This window comes from Schistocerca gregaria, chromosome X (assembly GCF_023897955.1).
Source record: "Schistocerca gregaria isolate iqSchGreg1 chromosome X, iqSchGreg1.2, whole genome shotgun sequence".
Classification (NCBI taxonomy): Eukaryota; Metazoa; Arthropoda; class Insecta; order Orthoptera; family Acrididae; genus Schistocerca; species Schistocerca gregaria.
This window is the reverse complement of record NC_064931.1, coordinates 760,019,693-760,033,301: the sequence shown is the minus strand read 5'-3', so window position 1 is coordinate 760,033,301 and position 13,609 is coordinate 760,019,693. Positions and strand designations below refer to the sequence as shown.

The following is a 13,609-nucleotide window of genomic DNA, read 5'->3' as shown; positions in this document are numbered from 1 at the left end:
TTAGTATTATACGTTGTTATATTACATACTTAGACTGTATGCAAAATCAAAAATTTTTATATTGTACCAGTATCAAACACTGAGCTCGTGAATAAGTACACGTGAAGTGAATTCGTAGGTCATTGTTGACTGGCAGACCTGAGCAGTAATTCAACACTTTTCCTGGGGAATACATGTCCGAAAGAACAGACACCTTGGTGGACAGTGACAATCGTGAAGAATGAAATTTCAATGAATTTCAAACATTAGCTATGTACGGGACGTTGCAGTGTTTATATGTAGTAATTTAGGAATCTTTGTATATGTGTGTAGCTATTCCTGCAATTCAAAAACTCATAATGTATTCCATCCTATAAACAAATAATTTGCAAATACAGGATGATTTGAAATGAATGGCACAATGTAGTATTCCTTGACTATAGTAATGACTTTACTTCAGTAATACACATACATACTGAAACGTTAACTCTCACAGTTTAGGTTGGCAGCAGTGAAACAAGGAAAAGTCGCCTTTGCTACAGATCGCTCGCGTTAGTACTCAAAATGGTGGCATCCTCGACAGAAAAGGTGTATTGTGTGAACGAGTACGCAAAAGTGCCGTCAATAATCTTTGCTCAAATATGTTTTCGGACCAAGTTCGTTCAAGTACCACCACGCCGTCACAGCATTGCTAGCTGAGCAAGGTAATTCGAGGAGGCAGGATGCATAAGCAAGAAGGAAACTACAGGACGGCCATCTGTTAAGAATTCAATGGTGAAAAACATTCATACGATCTACGAAAAAAATCCCAGAAAATCCTCGCGCCGTGCCATTCTTGCGGTGTGTCGTGCGTTACGTGAGTGACTGTAGTTCAAGGCTTACAGAATCTCAACGGTGCACGTTCTAAAACCAGCAGATAAACCAAAACGGAGATAGTTATGCATTGATTTTCAAGCACGGAAGACAGACTTGTGTCCTCTTACGAAGCCACATTTCACTTAAATGATGGCAGGCAAAGTGAACAAGCATAATTTGAGAATATGCTGTACACAAAACCAGCATGTCTCTTTGTAACATGGAAGTCATTCACGAAACTTAATGTTTTCTGTGCCATTCTCCCCGATGTTATTCAATCTGTATATTGAGCAAGCAGTAAAGGAAACAAAAGAAAAATTTGGAGTAGGTATTAATATCCATGGAGAAGAAATAAAAACTTTGAGGTTCGCCAATGACATTGTAATTCTGTCAGAGACAGCAAATGACTTGGAAGAGCAGTTGAATGGAATGGATAGCGTCTTGAAAGGAGGATATAATATGAACATCAACAAAAGCAAAACGAGGATAATGGAATGTAGTCGAATTAAGTCGGGTGATGCTGAGTGAATTAGATTAGGAAATGAGACACTTAAAGTAGTAAAGGAGTTTTGCTATTTGGGGAGCAAAATAACTGATGATGGTCGAAGTAGAGAGGATATAAAATGTAGACTGGCAATGGCAAGGAAAGCGTTTCTGAAGAAGAGAAATTTGTTAACATCGAGTATATATTTAAGTGTCAGGAAGTCATTTCTGATAGTATTTGTATGGAGTGTAGCCATGTATGGAAGTGAAACATGGACGATAAATAGTTTGGACAAGAAGAGAATAGAAGCTTTCGAAAAGTGGTGCTACAGAAGAATGCTGAAGATTAGATGGGTAGATCACATAACTAATGAGGAAGTACTGAATAGGATTGGGGAGAAGAGAAGTTTGTGGCACAACTTGACCAGAAGAAGGGATCGGTTGGTAGGACATGTTCCGAGGCATCAACGGATCACCAATTTAGTATTGGAGGGCAGCGTGGAGGGTAAAAATCGTAGAGGGAGACCAAGAAATGAATACACTAAGCAGATTCAGAAGGATGTAGGTTGCAGTAGGTACTGGGAGATGAAGAAGCTTGCACAAGATAGAGTAGCATGGAGAGCTGCATCAAACCAGTCTCAGGACTGAAGACCACAACAATAACAACAAGCAACTATGGAGTCTTTGGTACTCCCTTCTTCGCAGTATCTACCGTTACAGGCATAACCCACACCGATATGCTCTCTCTCTGGTTATTGCCTCAGTTGACAGAAGAGATACTCGAATTCATTTTGTTGCAGGAGGGAGCCCCGCCACAATGGCATAACTTCGTACGTAGTCACCCAGATGACCATCTTCCACAGCGCTTTACTGGTCGTGCTGGGTATAACGATGTACCGTTAATGTTATGGCCTCTCAGGTCTGAACTTACACCAACAGATTTTTTTTCGGGGATGTTTGAAGGACATGGCTTACGTATCTCCATTTTCTGCAGGACTTCGCTATGGTATCGGACAGTCAGCTCGCTTAACTCCAGTGATCGGGCTACGTTGGAACGGTTTTGGGAGGAAATGCAGTACCGAATGGATATCTGGCGTGTCAAAAATGGAGCCGACATCGAACATCTGTGAATGTCCATGGGAGCTGTGAGAGCTAACCTTTCAGTCTATATATGTACTTCTGAAAGAAAGTCGTTACTATAGTCTCAGAAGCCGAGCGGTTCTAGGCGCTTCAGTCTGGAAATGCGCGACAGCTACGGTCGTAGGTTCGAATCCAGCCTCGGGCATGGATGTGTGTGATGTCTTTAGTTTAGTTAGGTTTAATTAGTTCTAAGTTCTAGGGGATTGATGACCTCAGATGTTAAGTCCCATAGTGCTCAGAGCCATTTATAGTCACAGAAATACTTTCTTTTTGTCCTATTCATTTTGAATCATCCAGTACTTCCACATTAATGCTGCACAATACAGCAAGGCAAAATTAAACAGAGCTACTGTTTAACACGCGCTAAGTTACTCTTCATTCAAGGGTTCAAACTGCATGAAACAGTAACAGCGACAACGTAAAAGAATTACATTTCACATCTGATCAACGCAGCGAATAAATATTGCAACCAATAAAACATACCTTATTTCATAATAAAGCGCTATGTGAGAAAATTGAAACACGACGTAGGAAATAAGTCTAAAATGGTATACCTGAATGTTTCGAGCACTGTATTAAAAAAGTTAAGAATTACGGTGTGGTAGAACATGTGAGGGGAGTATACACTTACTTTCGTAAGTTCTCGGATGTTACGTATCCACGACACAAATAATGTGTCGTGGCGACGCTCTGTGTATTGAACTGTGCGACACAAGACGTATGTATGCGACATCGCACGGCAATATGCGACCTCTTAATGTGCCGCCTGCAACTGTCTGCGTTGGCAGAGGCAATGAGTATAGTGACTCTCGACTGCGTTTTGTGTGCGTTCGGCACACAGTTTTCGATCAGTAGGCAAGCAGAAAGGAACAGCAGACGCATGTGGACATTACGCGTGGTCGTATCGCTGACAGAAGAGAGGCCTGGCAATCAAAGCGACGTGAGCCGGGAGTTGAATGTCATCCATAGCGTCAGTTCATGGCTGTACAAAAGATTCCAGAAGAGGGGAAAGATTCACTTTCTGCGACCAAATAGACGTATTCTGCTCACTCAAAGGTATCGTGCTGTTCCGCCCTGAGGTGTCATATCCAATACAAGTGGACCTAGGAACAGTCCGACGGATTCCCGTCTACTGATGACTCTGGATTTACGCTGGAAAGTGATTATCGCCGTCTGTTCATAGGATGCGCTGCCTGAGGAAGTCGCAGCCATCACAGCACCCATAGGAATTACATTCAGTGGCATAAATGGGAGGAAGGGGGACGGAGATTAAGATTGAACGTCAATGTCGAGGTCATTAGAGACGGAGCACACTCTTGGAATGTTTCAAGGATATGGAATAATATCGGCCGCGCCCTTTAAAAGGAACCAGCCTGTCATTTGCCTAGAGCGATTGAGGGAAATGACGGAAAACCTAAAGCTGGATGACTGGACGCAAATTTGAACTTTCGTCCACCCGAATGCGAGTCCAGTGTGATAACCACTGCGCTACCTAGGTCTATGGGGAATAAGTAATCTTAATAAACTGCTCAAAAATGGTTTTGTACTGTCCACGAAAATCACGAAAGTGTATGGAGTTAGACTGGAGGGAGAAATTTAAAATGGATTTAAAATGAAACTAATCGTAGGAAAGGCAGACTTCACACAGACTGATAGGAAGAATACACAGAAAATTTATTCTCCCCCCCCCCCCGCCCCCCCCCCCTCCCCCACACACACACACACCTCCCACCAACGAAGGAGGTAGCGTACAAAACCGTCGTTCTACAGATGCTTGAGTACTGCTTGAGGGCGAGAGGCCCTTAACACATAAGATTGACAATGGAAATAGGGAAGAGGCAAAGAACAGCAACTTGTTTCGTCACAGGTTCGTGCAGTAAGCTCAGAACGATAACTGAGATGCTCATCCAACTACAGTGGCAGACACTACAAGAGAGGCGCTCTGCACCTCGATGAGGTTAACTGTCAGAAATCGTGAGAGGGTACGTGCTTGAAAGAGTTAACCAATATAATGATTCCTTCTAGTCACTTCCCACGAAAAGATCATGAAGGTAAATCCAGAGACATTCGAGCTCAAACGGAGACTTATCCACACCTGTTCCTAGCAGTGCACTATTCACGACAGGAACAGGGAACGTTGGAAGTGACAATGTTTCAGAAGTTACCCTCCCCCACACGTCGTAAGGTGGATTACGGAGTGTAGAAACATGTGTAGTAGTAATAAGCCTTATGCAACTAGAAGTAATGAGCCTCAAGCAACTTAACTAAAGTAAAGTCCTCCCTAAACAGGCCATGAATGCACAAGGGGTACTGACCGGCCGCCGTGTCATCCTCAGCACATCATCACCGGATGCGGATAAGCTGCGGAGGGGCTTGTGGTTAGTGTACTGCTCTCCCAGCCGTATGTCAGTTTCCGAAACAGGAACCGCTACTTCTCAATCAAGTAGCTCCTCAGTTTACCTCACAAGCGCTCAATGCACCCCGCTTGCCAACAGCACCCGGCAGACCGGATAGTCACCCATCCAAGTGCTAGTCCAGCCCGACAGCGCTTAACTTCGGTGATCTGACGGGAACCGGTGTTGCCACTGCGGCATGGCCGTTGGCGCCTTAAGCAACTAAAAATTAGAAATAAATGAGAAAAGTGTACATATGCAGACTGACTTGACAAATGAAAATTTGTACCAAAGCCGAGATTTGTGCCCTGGCCTCCTGCTTGTAACGGGACATCCTCCTCTAGCATTACTTTCCCTAAACAGTAGTTGTCGATACCAAAATTATCTTTCGAATTTTGGACTGGTCAGTATTATCTCATTTGGTTTTCCGAAAACTTTCATATAATTTCATACACAGTGTGTTATATTTCAAGCTAAAATTTATGAAAAGGAATTACTTTATAAAATATTTTAGTTTTGATCTTGTAATCGTTAAGTACTAGTTCTGAATGTATAGTTAAAAATAATTGTTTTTTTTAGAAACATTTGAAATTACGAATTATTTGCACACTAAAAAATTTCTGTTATTAAATACTTACTTTTGGATTCATTTATGAAATAGTAATCGTAACGAAAACTGGTAGGAATTCATTTGTTAAGAAAAATTGTAAACCCTTTGGAATTCTGTTATTTCCGCAGAGTGTGGGAGTCGTAAGCTGCCTCTGATGTGATCGGACGTATTTTGGCATAATAGATGCGAACAATGTAATTTCGGCTTTGTTAATGTGAAAAATCAAAGTACTGTATGATACACTAAAGTGTAAGAAAATCAATAGAAAATATGTGTAAAAAATTCCGCAACATCAAACTTCTAATTTATTTAGTTCAAACCAACCGCGAAGACCTGATGATAGATTTTCAGCTTCAAGAATCAGACCCCTAGACAAGAAGAGCCTGATCCATCTCAACATGACCAGCTAAGTAAAAATGAACGTTTATTGTAAACATCGCTCCTCTCAAATCTTCATAAAATACCTTGCATAATAATTACTTGGACTAGGTGTTGTTTAATGTGGACAATAGATGGAGGACGGAAGCAGGGAGGAGATTACATGCTTACTAAGCAGACGTGCTAATTACTATGCCACAGTGGCTGTGCACAACTGCAAACACACCTCTCTCCTCAATCCAAACTGCCATCCACGTCTCATCCCATTTGGTATTCGCCCCCAAACCACTGAGGAGTTAATAAAGAGACGTAGACAAAATCGCGTTACGTGATTGATTGAGGTAGATGTGCGAAGTAGCCTCTGCAACTGTCAGGTATCGTGTTCCACCGAGTTAGTTATAGGGACACGTTCGAGCCATAATTTGTAGGTAGTTATAGTCAGCTGGTGTTGCTGAGCGAGGGCGAACCCTACGAGGCGTATTGTCAGTGTCTCACGATAGCGACCAAACGTTCGGATGTCGTCGCTGTGGTGTTTGCCAATTCGGTGTGCAGTTTCCCTTGCGGAGAACCGTTCTTGCCTTACAATTACAATGCATGCACGATGTAAAGTTGCAATGAATCTTAGACACGTGTTGACAGAATGAACGATGTACACACCCCACATTATCCCGTTCACGACTGAACACACAGCGTCCCCTTCTGAACTCATTGACAATTCAGGTTCCCTTTTACCTTTTGCGGCAAGTATTTGCAGAGTTCGGTGTTTCACCACATTTGATGGTACTGTTCAGAAGTCTCTACAATAACCACCTCGAAGCGTTCTAGAAAAATGCTGGCACTTATGACTTGTTCAGTGTATCAAAAGGCGTCAAACATGGTTGTGTCTATGCAGAGCATGTCATTAGCAATGCTCTTGATGGGTGGACTAAAGGCATCTCAATTGATGCGAGAACTATTAACTACCTTCGATTTGCTAATGATTCCATGTTTTTAGTCAGCTGCGAAGATGAACTTGCTGAGCTGCTAATAAAAGTGAAGACATTAGTCTATCTTGTGGATTAGACATCAGTTTCAGCAAGTCCTAGTTCATGGTAATCGATAGAGGAGCAGCGATCCAACTCATTGGTCAAGTAAAGGAACTGGAAATCATGCATTCTTTCGTCCATCTTGTGTCAACCGTCTGCGACACGGGCAGTTTTGAAGAGAGGTAAGAAGATGGATCACGACAGGGCGAGTGGCTATGAAGAAGCTCACGAAGATCTGGCGGAACAGGGCAACGGCGAACAGCATAAAGATATGACTTACTGTAATGCTCGCGTTTTCCGTCTTCTTTTATTGCTGCGAAACATGGACCCTGGAGGCCAGACATTGATGCATTTGAGCTTTGGTGCTGGCGCAGGGTGCTGTGCGTAAAATGGACCGAATGAAGAACAAATGTGTCCATTATTCTGCAATTCAATATTTTCAGGCGCCTTTCTTCTCGAGTCAAACAAAATATTGTGCGCCTCCGGTAGCTTAGTGGTCAGCGTGACAGAATGTCAATCCTAAGAGCCCGGGTTAGATTCCCGGTTGGGTCGGAGATTTTCTCCGCTCAGGGATTGGGTGTTGTGTTGTCCCAATCATCACCACCTCATCCCAATCGACGCGCAAGTCGCCGAAGTGGCGTCAAATCGAAAGACTTGCACCCGGCGAACAGTCTACCCTACGGTAGGCCCTAGTCATACGACATCGATCGAACCCAATTCTCGTTCTTTGGCCATATTGTGAAAAGAGATGGAGAAAACCTAGATAAAATAACCATAGTGCAGTTGAACGGCTCAAATAAAGAGCATATCCTGTCTACCTCTTGACTAGGCTCTAAGAGAAGTTGGTAACCGTCCGGGATGTAGACGCTTATTTCAAGGTGTCACGACACTGAGCAACGAGCACAATGACTTGTGATGATTATTTACTTCCATTACATAGGTGGCCGCACACAGCGATTTACTGCGGTTAAAAAAGTGTTGAGAAAGATTCCCGGTCACAAAAACAAACTATTCAAAGCATGAATGTGGTGTATGACTTATTCATCTGTTTATATTACCCTATACAACAGGAGAACACTGCCTCTCTCATGTCGGTCCCAGTATATTGCCACCAGCACTCATTAAATAATTTTCAAAGTATGTTTAATGACTATTTTACAACATAAAGGTGATATCATTTATTCTTTTTTCTGTGAAACTTTTAGAAGTACTTGTGATACCATAAGAGGAAAATATTATTCAACAGAGTGGAGAGGGCAGGTAAGATTTCTTTCGTGCATTGGCAGTGTTTCAGTAATGTGTTACCACTCATTCGTTGGACGTGGTAAATATGAAGGAACAAAGTGAACATCTACCATCCGCACTGCTTAGTGAGTGAATAATTGAACGATGGTGAAAGCAACCCTCATCTCTCCACTAGCCACTTCATTTAGCTGTCCGTAACAAGAGCATATTCCATGATAAGCTTCTTAAAATCTCCGTATAGCGCTACTACTCATTTCAAAAATTAACTTGTGAAACGTATTTGAGTATCGGTGAATCACTTGATTATTTTACACTGTGGAACACCGACAACAGGGCACATGTTCATGTACTTTTAATAGTAAATAATTTAACATTCGCTTCAGCAGATCATTTCTAACGATGGCTGCAGTTTTTTCCAGTTTTGTGAGAAGACACTGTATTTTAGTCCCATAGTTCTAATTAGTTTTTTTTATGTAGTCTCTCACCGATCAGCCATGCGGATATGACACGTCACGTCTGTTATTATTAACTACCTAATTTCAACCCCCTTCCTAAACAATAAAAGAGCTGATTTTATTTGTATGAAGTTAGCATAGCAGAAACGAAATTCTTCCTTGCTGTACCTTCCAGTGTCCTCCTTCAGCACATTTTCTGCGGAAAGTATATAGTCGTAGTTTGCGAGAAAAAGGATTAAGCCAGATCGAAATAGAATGATTAACAAGCGTTGATGTGATGCATCGCCCAACATTGGAGTGGATTTTAGAAGACTGCTCTTTTGGTAAATGAATGTTTTTTTCTTCATCTTAGCTGAAGTGGAATAAGAGCCGCTTCACTTAAAAGTGTTGAGCACTGCTATAGTGTTTGGGATCCGCAGCAGGTCGAATTAAAGGAAGATATCGAAGGAATTCACAGGCGGGGTGCTAGATTTGTTACCGGTAGGTTCGAACAACACTCACGTGCTACGGAGATGCTTCAGGAAATCAAATGTGAATCACTGCAGTGAAGACGACGTTCTTTTCGAGGAGCACTATTAAGAAAATTTAGAGAAGCGGCATTTGAGGCTGGCTGCTGAATGATTCTACTGCCGTCAACGTTCATTTCCCGCAAGGAGCATGAAGATAAGGTCAGAGCTATTATGGCTCGTTTGGAGACATAGAGACAGTCGTTTACAGGTCGCTCTATTTGCGAGTGGAAGACGAAAGGAAATGACTATTTGTGGAACAGGGTACCCTCCGCCACGCACCATACGGTGGCTTGCAGAATATCTATATAGATGTAGATGTATTCATAGGGATGAGGTACTAAGTTTCTCTTGAAAAGCTTTCGATGTTCCGAAAGGTATACGCTGCCGAGGTATCCGCTTGCAGCTTTCGGTGACCTGAACTTACATCAATTCGAAACAGTTGTTTCTATCAGTTCCCTACTGAGGTTGAGCGAAATTTAGTGGCGGCACTTTTTATGGCAGAATATAAAGACTTAATAACGGAGCAACTTAGCAGCTGTCGTATCACCTGCTCTTGGGTAAACACAAAATTGGCAGAGATAACTCCCATTTTGCCGCTACTCCCAGCGCCATATGCCCAATTAATGCAGGCAATTATGATGATAAATTGCAGCCGAGTCCGCGAAAAGAACGCTCGCCGGTTAAGTAGCCGTTAATTTGAAGCCGGGGGCGGTTATTAGCACGTTCCATCTGACGCTCTGAGGTTCTGACTAACAACCAGACGTCTCTGTATCTCTCTCTCTCTCTCTCTCTCTCTCTCTCTCCCTCTGGTTTTCTTTCTTTCTGCGCATGCGAGCGAAGCACTGACACACACACACACACACACACACACACACATATATATATATATATATATATATATATATATATATATATATATATATATATATATGAGTGTTCTATAGTTCCTATTACACACTTCTAAAGGTTGTAGAAGGGACTTAGTTGATTAAGTTTTACCTAAGAAACCCAGGTCCGGAAACTATTCAACGGCGCTACAGACCGTCAAACTTACACCGTCGGCGCCTGTAAATGTATGGATGATATAGAAGGATAAATGTATCAATTTGAGGTAAGGGTCCCTGTACCGCAAACGAAGGAGTCGAAACTTAAAATTGAAAACCTTTCTAATACCTCTGAAACTGAAGTACATGTACTGATACAACTGTTGCTAAGGCTAGAGGATATGCAACTATCGGAGGTGGTAGTATGGACCAAAACAAGAAAAAAATGTGCAATAAACATGGGCTGTAAAATTCATACCTGAGATGCTATATGCACTTGTTGATCTTTGCTATTGTGAAACACGTCTCCTCTACCGAACAAGTGCTCATAAATCTTAGGATATGCATTTTAGAGCCCTTGTTTACTATTTTTATTTATTTTTGTGGTCCGTACTACAGCCTCAGAAAATTGCCTATCGTAAAATCTTAGCAACACCAGTACCAGTACATTTATTCCACTTTCAGAGATATCAGAACGTTTTCCTCTTATAACTTTCGACTCCTTTGTTCCTGGTACAGGGACCCTTACCCGAAATTGATACATTTACCCTCCTCCATCATCATAGATAGTTTCTATTCTCATCATGGAACCACTCTGTATATACATAACACGCATGTACAGGAGCCGTGGCCTAAATTTTGGCGGTCGAGCGGTTCTAGGCGCTACAGTCTGGAACCGCGTGACCGCTACGGTCGCAGGTTCGAATCCTGCCTCGGGCATGGATGTGTGTGATGTCCTTAGGTTGGTTAGGTTTAAGTAGTTATAAGTTCTAGGGGACTGATGACCACAGATGTTAAGTCCCATAGTGCTCAAAGCCATTTGAATCTCGTAAGCGTCGTGAGGCATATTTTTTGGTATTTTGTGTAAAACTTGGTGAACTAAGTCCCTTCTAAAATGTCTAGAAATGTGTAACATGAATTACGAAACACTCTGTATATCACACACCCACACACATAGGACGACCCTCGTAAGCGTCGTCAGGCACATTTTTTGTTTTGAGAGACATTCACAATTCCGTTTTTACAGTGTGTAGGTGGAGTCAGCCCAAAAAACATACTACACATCACTTCTTTCATGCGACGTCCAGTGTCTACGGAAAGCATCAGTTTGATTCTCGTTACAAACAAATTGGTTTTTAAAGAGTAATTTTACGTGTCCGTTCGGTAGAGTGGTCCCGAATTGGATTAGTGCGATATCTATTCTACTGATATCTATTAAGAGAGACAGTAAAACACGAAGAGTAACAAATACTGCAGCAGCGACTCAACAGCACTGCTCATGGCACTAGCACTCAGCGCGTGTCACGGCGGTGCCGTTGCTGCTGGAATACTGGTTATTCTTCGTGTGTTACTGTTCGTATTAATACACATCGGCAAAACAAATAGCGCATTACACTTTTATGTGACTGGTCTACCGAAGGGCACACTCTGTATGTATTTTACAACGTAATCAAAAGAAAGTGAAACCTCATTTAAGAAGCATCTTCCGTAATGACTGATTACTAAGGCTAGTCGCCGAAGTGGCGTCCATTTGAAAGACTTGCACCAGACTCGTGAGTAGAATAAAACGCAAAGAATTTTTTTTTACTTAAAATGTTTTCGCCAAACTAGTCTGTTAACCGTTCTTTTTTTTCCACTATCACACGGAGAATGGTCTGTCTGTTTATTGTGGATAGCCACAAGTTTAAGCATGACCTTCCGCTTTGTAAAGATAGAGCTCCGACAATGTCGCTGTGTATTGGTCACGATAGGTCTCGAAACTCAATTGTTGGCAGTATAGGTACAACCTCAAATATTTGGCGGGCCGGATACCGGGGATGTACGGCCAGCTAACGCGGACCGGTGGCCGTAGTTTGGGGCCGTAGTTTGGGGACCCCTGCGCTAGATCATCAGTTAGTTATTTAACTAATTGGTTACATGTTCCGTAGCTCATGTAATTCATTGTTATTTACGGTTTCATACTGGCCATTTAAAGACGATTATATATAATAGCGTACAATGTTCTAACAGTGGGATATCGTACGCTGTTCTCAAGGCGTCTGAAAACTAAGTGCCGATTGGCTACAAAATAAACAGATGATCGCATTGAAAGAGATATCATCTCATCCATGTGCATACAAATTCTGCTGATTTTTATACATAGTCATCATTATTCTGGAAGCACTTTTCGTACCATATAATAAGCTGTTTAAAACCCCTCGGCATAAGACGCTTTCTCCTGGGTTTCAACCAGTCCAGAACTGAGAACAAAAACATTGTTTCGACTCACATACACTGTGCGTGTTGCCATGAATCAATATGATTACAGATCACAACTTTCCACGTTTTCGACTCGAAATGGGATACCTTAGCTAAGGATCGGTCTTTAATGACCTCGCCGTCTATGTGGCATTAAATCCTAATCTTGCGTTTTCCTCAGATTCGAAAGTGTTTGATGTGATGTCCGGTTTGTGGGGCGCTCATCAGCGGCCGTACAAATTCCCAATTTTTACACAAATCAATCTAGCCACTGTAACAAATGATGATGATGATGATGAAGTGATGATGACAACAAACACAGCCAGTCTCCGGGCAGAGAAAATTCCCAGCGCAACCGGGAATCGAACGCAGGACTCCGTGATCCGGAGGCAGAAATGCTAGCCTTTTTTTTTTTTTTTGCATTTCGTTCGTTATTGTTCGTTGTATTTGGTGATAGTGGATGTCACATGACATCCCTTGAAGTTCGATGTTCATCCCTTCACTCAGTTTTTTTATTTTTTTATCACAGAAACCCGCCAGTTCTCTGAGCAAACACGCTGAGCTACTGTGCCGCGAGCTGCAAACAAAAGTGTTTGAAAGTACACCTCATACGTTACTTATTCTCCCAGCTCCACGAAGCCCACTATGAGCACACCATTTTAGTGACAAAACGAAGTTTACAGGCGTTTCGTGCGGATTCGCTTTCTTTGATTTCCCGAAAGCGATGAATGTCAATGCCACCACTCCAAACAATGCTATTCAAACTTTATATCAATGTGAGAGCACATGATTCATCACAAAGTCCGCTGCGTTTTTTTGCACTGAGAAGTAGAATGCCTGCACTTCAAATGTATATGTTTTCTCACTTTTTTAGCCCCATTAACTGGCTGACCCCCACAAAACGACAACAACAGAATGAGGGAATTTTGTCAGTTGCGAAAGACGGAAGAGCGCATATTACTTTAGAAGTGTAAGCAGCTTATTACAAGTAAGCCTAGTTTCTCGCCATTTGTCTCTTACGTTGGAGCTGCGCATCGTATGATAATCATAAATAAACAAAAAATTGTGGAAGCTGTTGTAAAAAAGAAATATTTCAGTTTGTTTGTAAACGGACGGAAGGTACATTAAGGTGTGAAGTCTGTTGATGATAAAGTCATTCAAGGCGGAGAGCAGACATGGGGAAGGTAATTGATCGTATCCCTTTCAAAAAACTTAAGCAAAACACTGAAAACCTAAATATGTGTGGGCGAAAGGGG

General features: G+C 42.1%; 1 pseudogene; it reads right to left on the bottom strand.

Moving 5' to 3' along the window:
• Positions 1 to 4,943: 4,943 nt before the first annotated feature.
• Positions 4,944 to 5,061, bottom strand: LOC126299717 (5S ribosomal RNA; annotated as a pseudogene).
• Positions 5,062 to 13,609: the final 8,548 nt, after the last annotated feature.